The 16790-nt window shown below is 41.3% G+C and overlaps 1 long non-coding RNA gene across 1 annotated transcript in view; it reads right to left on the bottom strand.

The window, feature by feature from the left end:
- The window catches only part of LOC141374012 (uncharacterized), a 114022-nt gene extending 97747 nt beyond the window's left edge, over positions 1–16275 (bottom strand). The window contains exons 1-3 of the long non-coding RNA XR_012380549.1: positions 16179–16275; positions 15337–15562; positions 11521–11771 (exon numbers count right to left, since the gene is read on the bottom strand). This is a non-coding gene — a long non-coding RNA (uncharacterized lncRNA). The remainder of the gene's footprint in view (positions 1–11520; positions 11772–15336; positions 15563–16178) is intronic.
- Positions 16276–16790: the final 515 nt, after the last annotated feature.

Raw genomic sequence — 16790 nt, forward strand, 5'->3', positions numbered from 1 at the left:
CATTTGGCTATTGGCCAACATACAGGATGTGCAGTTTAAATTCAACCAAAGTAATTGTCTGGTAAAACAAAATGTCAATAGTCTTCAAAGATACATAATTGAATCTGAGTGCCCACAATAAAACCAACAGTATTGAGGGTAAAGTAAAAAATATTTGACATTTTAAATAGGTCAGAAATGGAAAGATAAATACTATATGATTTCAATTATATACTGAATCTACAAAACAAAACAAAACAAACAAAAAACAAACAGACCCAGAAATACAGGGAACAAACTGATGCTTGTCAGAGGTGAAGGAGTGGGGAATGGACAAAATGGGTGAAAGGGAGTGGAAGATACAGGCTTCCAGTTATGGAAGGAATAAGTCACAGGAATAAAAGGCACAGTATAAGAAATACAGTCAATGATATTGTAATGATACTGTCCTGATGTATCAGGACAGATAGTAGCTATACTTGTGGTGAGCATAGTATAACATATGAAGTTATTGAATAACTATGTTGCACACCTAAAAGTAATGTTAACATTGTGTGTCAACTATATTTCAATAAAAGAAAAATATCTGACATTCTAAGAACTATGAAAATTCAAAGGACCAAGAAAAAAAGTTATCAACAGAGATTAAAAACAAGTTGACCCAGAAATTGGAATTATCAGGGAAGGATTTTAAAGTAGCTATTGTAACTCTGCTCAGTAGTATGAAGTAAAATATGCTCACAATGAACAAAAGATATGAAATCTCATATGAACTATTTTTTTAGATTGGAAGTTCTGAAACTGAAAAATAGATTCTACAAGATAAAATTCATGGGAGGTGCCTAACAGCAGAACAAGATGACAGAAGAAAGAGTCAGGGAACCTGAAGATAGATCAACACAAATTATCCAATCTGAAGAATAGGGGGAAAAATTATTTTAAAATGGACAGAACCTTAATGTTAGGGGACAGTATTAAAACATATAATATATGCATAATTGGAGGGCCAGAATAGGAAGGACAATGGAGCAGAAAAAACATCTGAAGAAATAATGACCAAAATTTTTCCAAATTTGATGATAAACAGATTCAAGAATCTAAGGATGTAAATAAGATAACTGTAAGAAAACTATGCCTAGGCATATCATAATCAAATTGCAAAAAAGAAAGAGAAAATCTTGCAAGCAGAGGAAAACAATACATAACATACAGAAGAATAAAATATAACAATTACCATAGCCTTCTTGTCAGAAGCCTTGCAAGCCAAAAGATAATAGAACAATGTCTTTAAAGTGCTGTAAGAAAAACTGTTAACCCATAATTCTCTATTCAGCAAAACAACCCTTCAAGAATGAGGCAAAATTAAGGTATTTTCAGTTATGCTAAAAATAAGAATTCATCACCAGCAAAATTGCAATATATTAAATGCTAAAGGAAGCTCTTTGGGATAAAAGAAAGTGATACCAGGTTGAAACTCATATCCTTAGGAAAGAATGAAGAATATTGGAAATAACAAATATACGAGCAAATATGAAATACTATTTTTTCTTTTTATTCTATAAAATACATATGACTACAGAAAATTATATAGGATTATATAATTATAACATGTAGTCTTATAGGGTTTCTGTAGATTTAATACATATTCCAACTATAGCATAAATGCCTGATTGGGGTTGAGGTAGGTAAATGAACCTAAACAGTTGCAAATTTTCTATATGTTATATGAATTGGTACAATATTAACTCTTAGTTGATTGTGAAAAGTTAAGAATTTATATTGTAGCCCCTAAAACAACCAGTAAAAAATGCAAAAAAAGTAATTTAATAGAGAAATTACTGTGGTATTCCAAAAATTATTTGATCCAAAAGAAAGCAAGAAAGGAGAAACAGAGAAACAAAACCGAAGTATACAAAGAGAAAACAAATAGAAGACAAACTAAAATCCAAACATATCAATAATTACATTAAATGTTAATGGACTAAACACTCCAGTATAAGTCAGAGATTGTTAAAAAAAAAAAAAAAAAGAAGACCCAAACATATGCTTCCTATAGGAGATTCCACTTTAAATAGAAACAGATAGGGAAACACTCTTACACTATTGGTGGAAATGCAAACGTGCAGCCACTCTGGAAAACAGTATGGAGGTTCCTTGAAAAGTTAAAAATAGTACCCTATGACCCAGCAATTCCACTACAAGTCATTTACCCAAAGGATACAAAAATACAGAATCAAAGGGGCACATGCACCTCAATGTTTACAACAGCATTATCAACAATAGCTAAATTATGGAAAGAGCCCAAAAGTCCACTGACTCATGAATGGATAAAGAAAGGTAATATGTGTATGTGAAGAATGAAATCTTGAAAAAAGAATGAAATTTTGCTATTTGCAACAATATGGATGGAGCTACTGAATTATGCTAAATGAAATACATCAGTCAGAGAAAGACAAATACCGTATGACTTCACTCATGTGTGGAATTTAAAAAACAAAACAGATGAACATGGGGGGAAGAGAGAGAGGAAAATCATAAAATAGACTCTAAACTATAGAGAACAAACTGAGGGTTGCTAGAAGGAAGGTGGGTAGGGGGATGGGCTAAACAGATGATAGGTATTAAGGAGAGCACTTGCTGCGATGGGCACTGGGTGCTGTATGTAAGTGATGAATCACTAAATTGTAATCCTAAAGCCAATATTACACTATATATTAACTAACTAGAATTTAAATAAAAACTTGAAACAAAAGGAAGGAAGGAAGGAAAAGAAAAGAGAAAAGGAAGGGAAGGGAAGGGAGGAAGGAAGGAAGGAAGGAAAAGAAATAGGTTGAAAGAAAATGTATAATATGTAATATATGTAAAATATATATACCAGGCAAATAGCAAAACATAGGAAGACTAGAGTGGCTATTTTAATATCAGATAAAACACACTTCAAGATAAAAAGTAACATTAAAGATAAAGGACATTGCAATGTGATAAATGGCTCAATTGATCAAGAGGACGTACTAATGATCAATGTGGCATGTACCTACATATAGCAGAGCTACAAAACACATAAACCAAAAATTTACAGAATTAAAAGAGAAACAGACAGTTCTACAACATACTAGGATATTTTAACACCCATCTCTCAACAATCGATAGAACTCTTTAGACAACAATAAAAAATCAGTAGAGACATAAGTGATCTAAATCATAATTTTCAAACACCTTGACCTACAACCAAAGAATACATATTCTTTTCAAGTGCACATGGTATGTTCATCAAAACAGACCATATGCTGTGTCATAAAAGAAGTTTCAATAAATTATAAACCACTGAAAATACAATAGCCCTCTGTGGAACCTAAAATTTAAACTCCATAAGATCAGAGACATTTTTTGTTCTCTGCTATATCTCTGGATCAGGCAGGGTTCTCTAGAGAAACAGACTATTAGGAAATAAATACCTATATATTATCTATTACATATCTCTTGTATAAAATATATATTTTGTTTTACTTTTAATTGTATATGTATGCGTGTGTGCATATATATATGTATGTATATATGTATTAATATATAGATTTAAGGAATCAGATTATGCAATTTGAGGGCTGATAAGTCCAAAATCTGTAGGGCAGGCCAAAAACAGGCTGGAAACTCGAGCAGGAGTTTGCTTCAGTCTTGAAGCAAATTTCTTCTTCCCCAGAAAACCTGTCTTTACTATCAAAGCCTTTAATTGATTAGATACAGCTCATCCACGTTATCAAGGGCAATCTCCTTTACTTAAACTGATTGTAGATGTTAATCACATCTACAAAATACCTTTGAGGAACACCTAGGTATGTGTTTCATTAAATAATTGGGTGCCATGGTCTATCTAGGTTGACACATAAAGTTAACCATCACAATCTCTAAAGCCAAGAACAAACTGATACTTAAAGGTTAACAATAATCGTTTGTTGAGTGGACACTGAATATATAATTATGGGATCATGGGGCCAAAATCTGAAGGTAGAACATAACCTTAGAGACTAGGCCAGGATGTTGAAGCTTCAGAGATTCCCCATGCTTCATCTTCCAGAACACTGAAGGGCTGTGGTGGAGTCCAGGAAATGGTTTTTTACAAGCATACCAGGGCCTCCACATGGGGATGTGCAAATTATTCAATGTACTAATCAATCCCATTGCCCCACTAACATCCACATGTGATCCTGATGCGAATAATCCACAGATCACAATCTGAAACCTCTGAAGTTACTGACTCATCAAATATAATACTCTCTGTGGCAGTCCAGACAGTAGCCCTCTAGTACCTTGAAGGAGTGTGTGCTCACTACCTACTCAAACAGTCTATTTCATCTTTAGTCAGCTGAATGTTTAAAAGTCCTTCATTATATTGGGTCTAAACAGGACTTTCTGAAATTTCTGGTCATTGATACCAGTTCTCCTATGTGCAACTCAGTATTTCAGGGTCTATGGCTGTTCTACAAAAGATTGATAGGGCAGCTTAGCTTCATACAGTGGTTTAGAAGACTTGGTCCCTGGGGCATCTGGGTGGCACAGTTGGTTAAGCATCTGACTCTTGGTTTCTGCTCAGGTCGTGATCTTGGGGTCCTGGGATTGAGCCCTGTGTCGGGCTCTGTGTTGGGCGTGGAGTCTGCTTGAGATTCTCTCTCCCCCTCTGCCCCTCCCCCTGCTTATGCACATGTTCTCTAAAATAAAATAAATAAATAAAATCTCTTAAAAAAGAGAGAGAGAGAGAGACTTGGTCCCCATGATGGCTTCTGCTCACCTGTGAAGGGACCTAATGTAAGCCAGATATATTGGCGAGTGTGCTAACATGTGGGATTGTCTGGGAAGAGCCCACAGAGGCACTGACTAGCTAGAACATCAGGAATACTTTATAGGGTCATGGTGGTACAGTGAGCCATGGACACCTACTTCAAGGAGGTAGGTTGTGATGGCAAATACCTGGTTCTGCTTACTAGAGGATGGACGACCAGACCTAACAAAAATGCTAAATTATAAATCCAGAGTAGGGAACTAGAATAAAGCTGCTTAAGATGACTGGAAACAGCAAAAGACAGTTGGATGTAGACAATGCTGGGGCTTTTCTACCTTAGCTGACACAAGTTGGTATACTCTCTAAGCCATTCATTTGCTGATTCACTAAATATTGAGTACATGCTTATTGTAAAGCAGGTACGAGGAATGGGTGGTAGTTTAACATGGTCTCTTCCCTGATGGGATTCAAATCTGGTGGGGGTGACAGAGTATATAAGCCAAAATGTAAGTATGTTAAATAATGAGCACCTTATGAAAAAATAGGGTATCTTTGTAGAAGGAATAACAAGGCAGACCAGGTGTTCAGGGAAAGCTAGAGTATGAGATCTGAGGATGAACAGAAGTTTATTGAGTGCTCTAGGCACAGGCAGAGGGAAAGGCACATGCAAAAGCTCAGAGGCAACAAAGAACTTGGCACAGACGAGACTCTGAAAGCCAGTGTAGTGGGAGCATGGGTGAAGGGAGGCTGTGGTTCAAGATGAGGCTGTGGAGGTAGACAAGATGGCTGTCACGGTAAATATTGGAAAGGAAGCCATTGAAGGATAAAAAGCAGAAAGCTGAATAATTCATGTTTGAAGGGATTACTCTGGTTATAGTGGGAGAACAGAATGGAAGGGGACAAGACTGAAGGAGGTTATTTAATAAGTACTGCCCAACTGAGAAATATTGGTGGTAAGAACTAGGGTATCTGGGGGAAGAATCTGAGAAAGGCAGATGCACTCAAAATACACTCATGAGTTAGAACAGAGTGTATTCCATGAGAGGAGAGACCATGTCTGTTTTGCATAGCAGCGTAACTTCCCTTAGCATGGTGTCCAGTATGGAAATATGAGTAGAGTCAATCCTCATTATTCACAGATTCCATATTTGTCAATTTGCCTACTTGCTAAACTTTACCCCCAAATCAGTATTTGCGGCCCTTTTGCCATCATTCACAGATATGAACCCATGCAGACAGGAGAGAACTTTGAGTTGCCCGACACACGTGTTCCTAGCTGAGGTCCAAGAAGGCAACATTGGTTTCTTGGTTCAGTGCTCATGCCTCATGAACAGGTGTCCTTCTCACTGATACTTAGTGCCACTTTGCCTTTTTGTGCTTTCTGCTGGTGCTTCTACTGTTTCAAAGGATGCCTACGTGTAGTGTCCAAGTGTTTTCTAGTGTTCCTATGTGCCAAGTGGAGGGGAATGAACAATTCCATTTTGACATGTATCTTTTGAGACACCTTGGATGTGATGACATCCAAGTAGAGACGTCAAGTAGCCAGGTGAATATACGAGCCTGAACCTCAGGGATTTCTGGACGGGAGACGTAAGTGTACACGTCATCAGCATGCAGATGGCATGGACAGCTACAGGGATAGAGGAGACTGTGTAGGAAGTAAGTGTAGGCACACAAGGGGGCCCAGGGCTAAGCTCTAGAGCACAGCCCCACCCAGAGACGCTAGACTGAAGCAAGTAGCCAGCAGGGAAAAGGATAATCAGGAAATGTGTGGAGTCGTGGAAGCCAGGAGGGGGCTGTGCTGAGAAGAAACGTGGCCAGCCCTGGCAATGGTGGCCGGGGAACCATGAACACAAAGACGAGAGCTGCCCTTGGACAGCACAAGGACTGTGTCAGGGAGCTTGAGCCACCTGCCGGGCAAAGGAGCAGACTGAAAAATGACCAAAAGAGGAGAGAAAATAAATATAATTCAACAACTTTTAGAAGTTGGGCCCTGTAGGGAAGCAGAGAACTGAGGCATTGGCTGATGCGAAACAGGGTCAAGACAGGATTTTATTTTGATTGGATTTTAATTTGGAAAATACTACAACGTGTGTGTGAACAGGTAGGAATGATGCAATAAGAAAGGGGATAATCGGTGATGCTAAAGAGAAGAGAAAACCGAAGACCCTGCAGAGGTAAGAAATAATGGGATCCAGGGCACATTTGAAGGAGCTAGACTTTGTCAAGGGGAGTGATCACGGCTCTTGTTCTGCGTGTGTGTGTGTGTGTGTGTGTGTGTGTGTGTGTGTGCATGCGCGCACGTGCCCTCACCCATATACCTCTGCAATTGATATCCAAGGTCAGTGTAAGACTCCCCGTGTATCCCTATTATCTTACTGATTTTCACCAAAGTTCCAACCGGTACAGTGCCTCCAGTCTCCCTAGGTTTGCATCCTTCTTTTTTCTCTATGTTTCAACCTTCAGACCTTTGCACTTGATTTTCTACGAAGTTACCCTTCTGGGGTTCTTCTAAGTCTCTTTCTGACTCTCAGTTCTTTCTAGAGACTTATCTTCTGTTCCCTTCTCCCAGCTTCTAAAAATTTGAGTCATGTCTTTTTTCTACCAGAGGCACTGCCTGAAGGCGGCGAACTAGCCTGGAATAGCTCTATCCCTCCTGCTTCACTGCCACCTAATGGGTAAAGTCCCCAAGCATGCACTGCCCACAGGAAAAAAAGGGCTTGGTGTGTAGTAAAGGCTGTGTTTCCTTAGAAACTTTATTTCTGGCAGTTCTATGTTTATCTATTCTCACCAGTGTTCAGAATTCATTGGAAGCATGACTGCTCTAATAGTTGTTAAGTTTCACATACCCCAAGAATTTCCAGCTCTCTCAATCTACTACAGCACGTGACATCCATTGACCTACTATGTGCTCTGCTTGCTGCTTTAAACTTATCATCTCATTATTCCCCATAACACCTATGAGGTAGGTTTCATCATTCTCAGTTTATGTATTAGGAAACTGAGATTTAGGGGTCACACAGCTAATAAATCAGGGAATCAGGGTTTGAACTCATGTCACCCTCTAAAGCCTAACACCTTCCTACTTTAGCCATCTTGACAGGCAGTGTCCTCTTGGCACATCTTTTTGGGCCACCATGTTATTCTGTGTATGCTCCAGCTCCCTAAATCAGCAGAGGTTGCCATGAAGAAAAATACCAATTCAAATCAATCCAGGTCCCCACCTGGCTCAATCCCGGACCCAGCGAACAGCTGCCTGTTACCCTCTGGAAGGCCATGGTTGGGCTTCCTCTTTGGGAGAAACCACCATACGCTGTGATTTTAACCACCTTCTCCAATGTAAGCCATGGAAATAAGATGGGGGTGCAATGATTTTAAGCCCCTGGCAACTTCTTTGGCATGCTCTGAAAAATGATGTTCTAGAAGAGGCCTAGTCGATGTAAAAATGAATAATAAATAATGAGCTTCAAAGCAAGGAAGAAATGACACTGCAGTGACTGGAAAGGGGCCATCGCAGCCTCGAATGCACCCTGCTCATGTGTGCACATAGGTGGTAGGGAGGGATGTCTCCCTGCAGTAGGTGTTGTAAGGAGACCAACAGTACCCAAGCCACACCAAGAGAAGAAACAGCCTGATTCAAATGAGAGCAGCAGAGGAAAGCTTTAAAGTAAGAAATGGACCCTGTGAGCTGGGGGTGCTCAGGAGGCCCCCTGGCTTGCTGCAGCACGAGCCTAGAATTGGGCCAAGTAAAGCAGCAGCGGAAGGAAAGGATGAGGCAGGCAGAGAAGCTGCAGACAGACTGTGTAAACCTCACAAATCACAGGAGGATGTTTAGGGCTTTCTTTGAAAAAATATAAAGGAAGTACAGAGGCAGACTAAGAAGTGATTGATAACAATTAAAGATTAGAGCCAATCTTATTCCACTTGATATCCTTTTTTTAACCAGGAGTACAGAGGTAGGTTGCTACAAATCAATTTACACTTTATTCTATTTTAATAAAGAGGGCTCTGATTTTTTTTTAAAGCAGATGTGATTAGATTATGTGCTAATCTCTGCCCAATTAATAGTGTTACTCGGACTGTCTCCAAAGTGCATCAAAACAACTAGTTAAAAAGGAAGGATTAAGTAAAATCCATTTTTGGCATTAGGTGGTTGTATTGGGGGAATACCTGGGGACACCTGATTTCACAACCTCTTCCTGACATTCAAACCACCTTATGTGCATAGGCACAGGCCCAAGACAATGACAGCCAGATTTTCAAATCTAGTTTCTCACAGACCCTTCAGCCCCCTCAGAGACAGGAGAGGATTCGGTGGTGAGGTTTGTCTAATTAATGGCAAAATGTGGGAGTAAAAAACCCACACCACAACCCAAATACTTCATCACCCTTTCAAGCAACTTTTTTGAACACAGAGTTTTGTAACATGCAGCTGCACAAGACAGAGGTGAGGGCAACACAACACTCACAGAACCACGTACGCATGCACCGCACATGCCCACACACACAGCGCACACACGTATGCACGCACACAGAGCCCACAGCACTCAGGGCACACCTATGCTACTGCTGGACTTGGTGAAGAAGAGAACCAATCTAACCTCAGGAGATGAAAAGTTTAAAATGAATGTCTTGATACAATTGTTACCTGAAATCACCTGCTCCAAAGCAAGATCATTACCATAACTATTACTGTTAATATTAAAAACAAAAAAAAACTAGTATTTGCAGAACATTTTACATAAATTATTGGGCTTTGAAGATATTTTGCTAACATTTTCAACAAATAGCCAAGTTAGAGTGAACAAAAAAGAAAAAAAAAAACCTTTGTATCAGGGGCTCCCAGGCTTTCTATCACCAAATACCCCCTTTTCCTTCTCCCTACAAGGTTTCTTATTTTTAATGTTTTTGTCTGACAATCTTTACTAAAGAACATTCTATTTCCTTATCTTTATTCATCAAAGAACAATCAGTGCACAATAATCCACATTACCTCACAGAGTTAATATAATTCCATGAACTTGGTGTTTGAGTTACCCCCTGATGCCTTATTATCAGTAAATCAATTCTAGTTTGGCTTTTTGATATACTGAAGATAACTTTAAGGTCATCACCCTCTTAACGGACTTCTAAGGATCCTCCGGCTCTGGGCAGGGAAGCAGTGACTGAGATCTCAGATGATTACTTCCTACTTCATTCTTTTAAAATTAAATATGTGCAGATAAAGGAAGGGTTTAAAATTTTTAAAAGAAAACTCAGATATCTCTGATATCAGATATCACAAAGCAAAGATGTAGGCACATGTGCGCATACACACACACACACGAAGGCAGGCAAAGAACTAACCACTGCCAATACTAGTCTCACCAAAACCACATTCTGGCCTGGCAGAGCTGTTTATAGCACTCTCACCGGTGTGGAGCTCTCAGGTCAATCCAACTGACCTCCTTTCCTGGCCGTCACTTCTTAAGTAAATGCATGGGAAAGTTTCTAAACTTCTCCAGCCCTCAGCTTCCTCATCTGGAACATGGGTTCATAACAGGCCCACCTGTTAAGGCTCAATGGGACCTCTATGAATAATTACACAAGAAACGCTTAACATGGCGTCTGGCACATGGCAAGGAGGTGATACGTCTTAGCTATTATTATCATCCTAAGTACACACTTCCAGGACCAGTGGCTGGTTCCCAAGCTATTTCAGGGCCATGAAAAGAAAAATCTGGTCATTCATGAAATCCATTTCTGTTGAACCTCTTGTTCCCAATATTGTTAGAATAACTGGGCATCTCTGCTTTGGTTAAATCTGAATCGGCAGGCATAGAAGTTAGGAATGAAAACTGTGAAGGCAGAATTGCCTCTTTTCAAAGAATTTCTCTAGCTCCTACCATTTAGGAAGAGCTGGATATAACCTGGAGCATATCTCTAAGAGGGAGAGAAACTTGAGTATATTAGTACTGGAGTATACACCTGGAGTATATTCCCCAAGCCTCATGTTTCCCTATCCGTAAAAGAGATCATAACTATCTCCTGATGCACTGGAGATTTAAGGAGATGGCAGATCCCCTCCCCCTCAAAAAAAAAAATTAGCTATCATGATTACTATACGTTAGCCCATGAAAGTATATTTGCTGAATCTAGTCCCTGGTGCAAAATAGAAGACTTCTGAAATTCAAATACATCCTCATTTACTAAGGCAAAGCACTTAGATAAACCGATAATTAGCCTTGGAAATGGAAGGCTAAAAAGAAATATCACTAGCAAGTTTACTCATTTTTCTTTTCCCCTCGTACACATTAACTGTGGCTTGATCCTGAACTATGTCAATATACATCAGCTAGTTCAACAGTTTTAAGTGATCTACTTATTTTGCTGCTGCCTTCAGTTAAAGGACCGATTAGTAGTCAATTAATAGCTGGTCAGTTTAATCAAAAGCATCAAACCGCAGTAGTTTCTCCCTAATGGTGCAGTTGTATCAGAGGTCCTACAGGAGACCTATGGAGAGGAGAAATTTTTCACAAAGATGCCCATGCATCCCCTTGCTTCTAAGATGGCTCAGATGACCTCCATGTCCAGCTCCACCCCAGATCCCCTTCCTCAGTCGACTTATCTATCCAAATCAAATTTGACAGGGAGGGCCCTTCCCTTTCTTCTCCGACTCTGAACTGAAGCTTTTATAGACCTTCTCCGTGGTTCTATGGGGAAAACCAAACCCTACCTAAATAATAAAAAGTGGAAAAGTTTCCCCAGGCAGACTGTCTCTTCCGTACCTTGATTAGCCGAGCAAAATGTAGACATAAAAAGCAATTGCTTTTTTTTTTCCCAGATGCTAAAAATGTCAGCCTTGATTTACCCCGATACTCTGACTGACTCACGGCAGACATAAATCCTTCACGCCCAACGCAATCATTTTTTGACCTGCTCAGCGGTGGAGAGAGGGAGGGCTTTGCATTTATCTTCCTGGTACCAGCACCTCGATCCCAATAACTTTTCCTTCATCTACTCCTGTGAGGAGCAAAGCCTGGAGGAATCAAGACAGAAAGGCCTGTGTTTACTATATTTTTTTTTTCTGAAACCTCATGCAACAAGGGTATTTTTTTTCATTTATTAAGAAGGGAAGAAGAAAATTAAAATAATATTTTTACAGATTTCCTCTCACCTGACCCACAACCTCACCTCATCACTGCTTCATCCTTGATTAGGAAAATGCAAGAATACCTCAACCCTGGAAAGCAGCTGTCTTTCTGCTACAGGAAAAACCTGATGTCTTTCTGCTGGATACTGTCCCAGGTCGGCACAGGTGACATTCCAGGGACTGACAGGAGAGCTGTGAAAATTGCCATTGTTTGTAGTTTGCCCAAACACAGTCAGGTGGCCCATCAGTGTGGAAGCACAGCCTCCATAAACTTGGCATGTGAAACACAATCCACTATGCAAATGGGCACTGACTGGTTAATAGGGTCTCACCCCTCACTAAGAGAGGCTCTGGACCAGTCATTTCTTTCTTCATAATTAGGACCCTGAGTTCTTAAGATGGTCCCATACATGTCTCATCTTTTCCTCCACAGGGACCTTGTTGCATTTTGAAATGCTTTGGGCTCTCCTGAAACAAGGAAAAATGTAGATTGAGGGCACTGTTCTCTCTGCTCTTCATGGCCATGAGACAGAATAATGATGCCCAATGCTCCCATGAGAGTGGTCTCTTGCCTTCCAAATTCACAAAGTGTATCACCTCTGAGAGCCACTTGTCTCCTATGTAGCAGGGTGACAGTCTCTCTCTACCCGCTCACCCAGTCCCCTCCCCAAGGCCATGATGGCCAAGAGGCCCTTCCCAGGACTCCCATTTCTCCTTTTACTCCTGTCCTTTGTCAGTGAGATTTTCTCTGTCCTCTTCCCTTTGAGTCTGTAGCCAGGAAGTTTCTTAATGGCAGAGACTATATCCCTGTGCCTGGTGTACAGTAGGTGCCCGATAATAAATTAATGAAATGAGATTGTCTTCTCATAGCCCCGGTCTTCCAACCCTTGGCCAAACAACCCTCTCATAAAAAAGGCCCTCCTAAATCTTTCCAGAGCCAAAGACTGGAAGATTCTCCTCCTACCCACATACTCCTGCAAATCCTGATTTATCTCCCTCTGTCTCCTTCTGTCCCAGCCTACAGAGGTCATTGGGAACTTAATTCTGGGGCCACTGGATGGGGCAGGGGTAGGCAAAGGCACATCTCTCCCGTATGTCCATGACCTCCTCGGCAGGCCACCTCCTCCCGCCTGGCCCAGCCCCTGCCTGTCTCTAGCTGCCGACAGCTTACTCCAGGAGGGCCACACCCATGTACAGCCTCTTGGCTCTCTGGAGTGTGGGGTGCCCTCAGAGATGAGAGGGCAAGACACTCTGAGTGCCACATACAAGACTGACTGCCTCCATACCTACAGCCAAGAGGGCCTCCAACCTCGCCTTCCAGGGAAGGCGGGGTTTTTAGAAAATTGTACGTCTTCGCAGCAACCAGAATAAGGATGATGAAGTGTTTAAGCAGCACCCTCAGCATTTTTATGAATTTTTTGTCACCGGACCAGAATCACACTAGAAACAAGTTTTTCCTGACATTGTGAAAGGTGAAGTTGAAGGTCAGCAACTTTGATCATCCCTCTCTGGTTGAGGTTGGTTTTACTAACCCTTTACTCTCACCCCACAACTTTCTCCCAGTTCCAGCTGGTCCACCAAAGGAGCAAAGTTACCAGAGCCTCTTCACTCATGCCCCGTGTGGAACATGAAGACCCAAGCCCCATGGAGGGATGAAAGGGGCCCTGCAGCAGCTACTTCGGCTCTAGCTCAAAGTATATTGTCATCAAAGCTCCATTCTGCAAATCCAAGAGGAAGGGGGAAAAATTAACACCAGCATTTAAGATGTTATGGAAACTGTGTGACATGCTCTGCTAGCCAGCCCCTGGCCTTGGAATCCATACATTATTTAATGGGAAAGAAGACATGTTCTAAATGAGCCGGAACAATCGCTTAAAAGGGGAGAGGGTGGAAAGGGAAAGATTGTGTATTTTTTTTTAAATTTCTCAGACCGTGCCCATTAGTTTTGTTTCTTATTTAGGATACAGCATTAATCATGCTAATATTTTATAGCCGGGCTTCACTCTTTAGTCATTACTTTAATCAAACCCATCAGCGAACGAAGGAACACGTTACCAGGTGGGAATAACTGCTGCCGCTCGCTGTTAATTACTTTGCATTTTACAGCAATCAGCAACAGGGGTTGAGATCATAATAAATTCATGACTTATGGGTCCATAAAATCATTACTGTAGGAAAATATGTTTTATCGGGGATTCGATGGGCCGCTGCTCAGAGAGAGATTTCTTGAAGGAAATGACACCCATGAAATTAAACTGATCCTTGCAGTCAGCAGAAATGCAAATGAACAAAGAGAGCAAAATTTTACTGTGGGAGAAAAAGGCTGGCAGGAGGTAGGACTGGGTGCAGGTTGAGCGGAGAGGGGCGTGGCTACAAACGGGGCGAGGCCAAAACGTGCTGAGCGTCCGGGGATCCGCCGCTAAGAGGCTCCCAGGCAGAGGAAAGCAATTAGAGAGAAGGAAATCGACTCAGTGACTGTGGGCTGATCCAAAGTCCTGAGAGAGCAGTCCTTTTACTATGCCATTGGCTCTACCCTGTCCCATACTTCTTTATTTCAGCCAACTTTGCCCCGTTGGGTGGGGCACTGAGACAGGTGGTCGCAGAGGCCAGGAAGGCGGTAGTGATAAAGGCAAAAGGACAAGTCAAGAAATCATCCCTGAGAGAGTTAGAGACGGGAGGGAAACCCGCTCCTGTGTGTCCTCCCCTCTCCTCAGGCAACTCAAGGAGGTTGTTTGATGGATAAGATCACTCTTTAACTGAGGCAACCCTGCCCTCGGCAGCTAATTCCCATTGCTACCCCATAGGGCTCCAGCCTAGCCTGTGGGTCCTCCTGCTCTTGAAGGCCATCTCTGGCCGGTAGGAAATGCTCTCCAAGGAAGATAATTAAACCCACGGTGTTTGTTTTGTTTGGGGGTTTCTCTATCTTCAAGTTTCTCCCAAGGTGCTTTCATACCATTTGTTTGAAAGTAACTGTTTCCCTTTTCCTTCCCTTCTTCCAATTATGCTAGACAAGCACAGACCCTTATTTAGTGTTATTTAAGCATGAAATTATAACAGATCCTTTTAAATGCTAAGGCACTAAAAATAAGTCCTTTTATCAAAGCACACCAGGTCCAGATCTAGTAGCTCATTAATTTCTGTAACTCAGACAAGATGAAATTCAAACAAAACCCAAACGCTTCCAATGGAAGGTTTATTCATTCTTCCTGGAATGATCACCACCCTTGTTCATCACTATCATCATAAATCACATTTCTAAAGGGCAAGGGAGGGGCTGTCTTCTCAACCAGAGTAAATAGCACAGCTGAGAGGGATCAATGTCACCAAAAATAAGGAACCACACGAGTTTGAATCCCACCCCATCACTTACTAGTTGTGCAGTCTTAGAGAATTTATTTAACTTCCTAGACCTCAATTTTTGATTCTGTAAAATAGGGAAAATTGTACCTACCTTTAAGTAAAGTTATTTGGAAAATGAAATGAGCTCACTTTGTACATGTAGCAAAAAATAAAACATTAGGCAGGTCTTCTGACAAAGTTGATCCACTTCTTGGAAACTCTCCACCACCCCAGCCCAAGGTCAGTCAAGGTAAAACTGCCAGCTCCCTGAAGGAAGTCAGGATGCTAAGGAGCTGGCTGGGACAAGTTGGCCCACAGGAACCCTGCACAGCAGCAGCCTGTTACATGGAATGATGAATGAATAGTGTGGGACATTTGGCCACATTCCCACCCGTCACTGTGACTTTCAGGAATATGTACTGCACTCTTTGGTTCTTGGGAGATTCTGCATCTCATAAGAGAGATTTTCTTTAGGTGCAAGAGTCAGGGACAGAAGGCATCAGCCTACCTGGAACAGATGGGAATGCCCTGACAAGCTGGGCATGGGCTCTGGGCTGTGTTGTCCACTTTTCCCCATTATAATCTCCTCCTCTTTCATGTACCTTTTTGAACCATTGGTAATAAAGAGAAAGAAGGAGGACTCTTGCTTTCCTTTGTCCCAAAATCCTCTCCCCCCGAATCCAAGGCATGGCTGCAGCATGCCCCAACCCTACCCCCTGCAGCCTCAGAGGCAGTGGTAGCAGCAAAGTTCCGCAAGGGAGCCCCTCCTCCCTAAGCTATTAACTGCCTTCACCGCCAGTAAGAGCAAAGCTGGACCTGCCTCCCTGCCTAGTTCCTTCCCCTGGCACCCAGCCCAGTCCACCACCTCGACACTAGGGAAAGAAAAAGAGATGAGGGACTATGGACAAGATTAATTATTTTTAAATAAGAAAACCAAGAAATGCAATAACTCACCAGCATTTCATCTCTCAGGAGATCAGATTTTTCAATATGATTTTTGAATCACAGGTGAAATGAGTTTGAGGGATGCTGACCTTTCAGCCACCTGTGAGTCCTGGATAGGTTGTCTAAGTGAGCCCCTGTCAGTGGGCTGAAATAAAATGAGTGAGGATTCAGAAGTGTATGAGGTTTTCTCCCCTAAGTTTTCTGAAGCAATGTTGGAGCAGCTGTGGTACCATGGAAAAAGAACAGTACCATCATCAGCACAGACAGGTTCAAGTCCTCCCTCTATCACATACTAGTCTGACTGCATGAGTTAACCACTCTGATCCTCAGTTTCTCCATCTGAATTACTGGGATTATGCATCTACCTTTCAGGACCGTTATAAAGAAGTAAATAATTAATGCTTCTGAAACATCTATAACAGGGAAAATAGTCACAAATACTCATAGTTATTTCTTAATTAAAACCTATTACTAAATTAGCATCTTGTTACTGAAAAGGCTCCAAGGAGCTATTACAATGAGTAAGAGTGAGGATTCTAACCTGTGTTAGAAACCTCAAAACAGTTTGTGCTATAAAATGCAATATGTGGTATCAGAATGCCTGTATCAATTAGGATTCTT

Source organism: Callorhinus ursinus, unplaced genomic scaffold (genome assembly GCF_003265705.2).
Source record: "Callorhinus ursinus isolate GAN/ISIS: 27379988/994484 unplaced genomic scaffold, GSC_fseal_2.0 scaffold13, whole genome shotgun sequence".
Taxonomy (NCBI): Eukaryota; Metazoa; Chordata; class Mammalia; order Carnivora; family Otariidae; genus Callorhinus; species Callorhinus ursinus.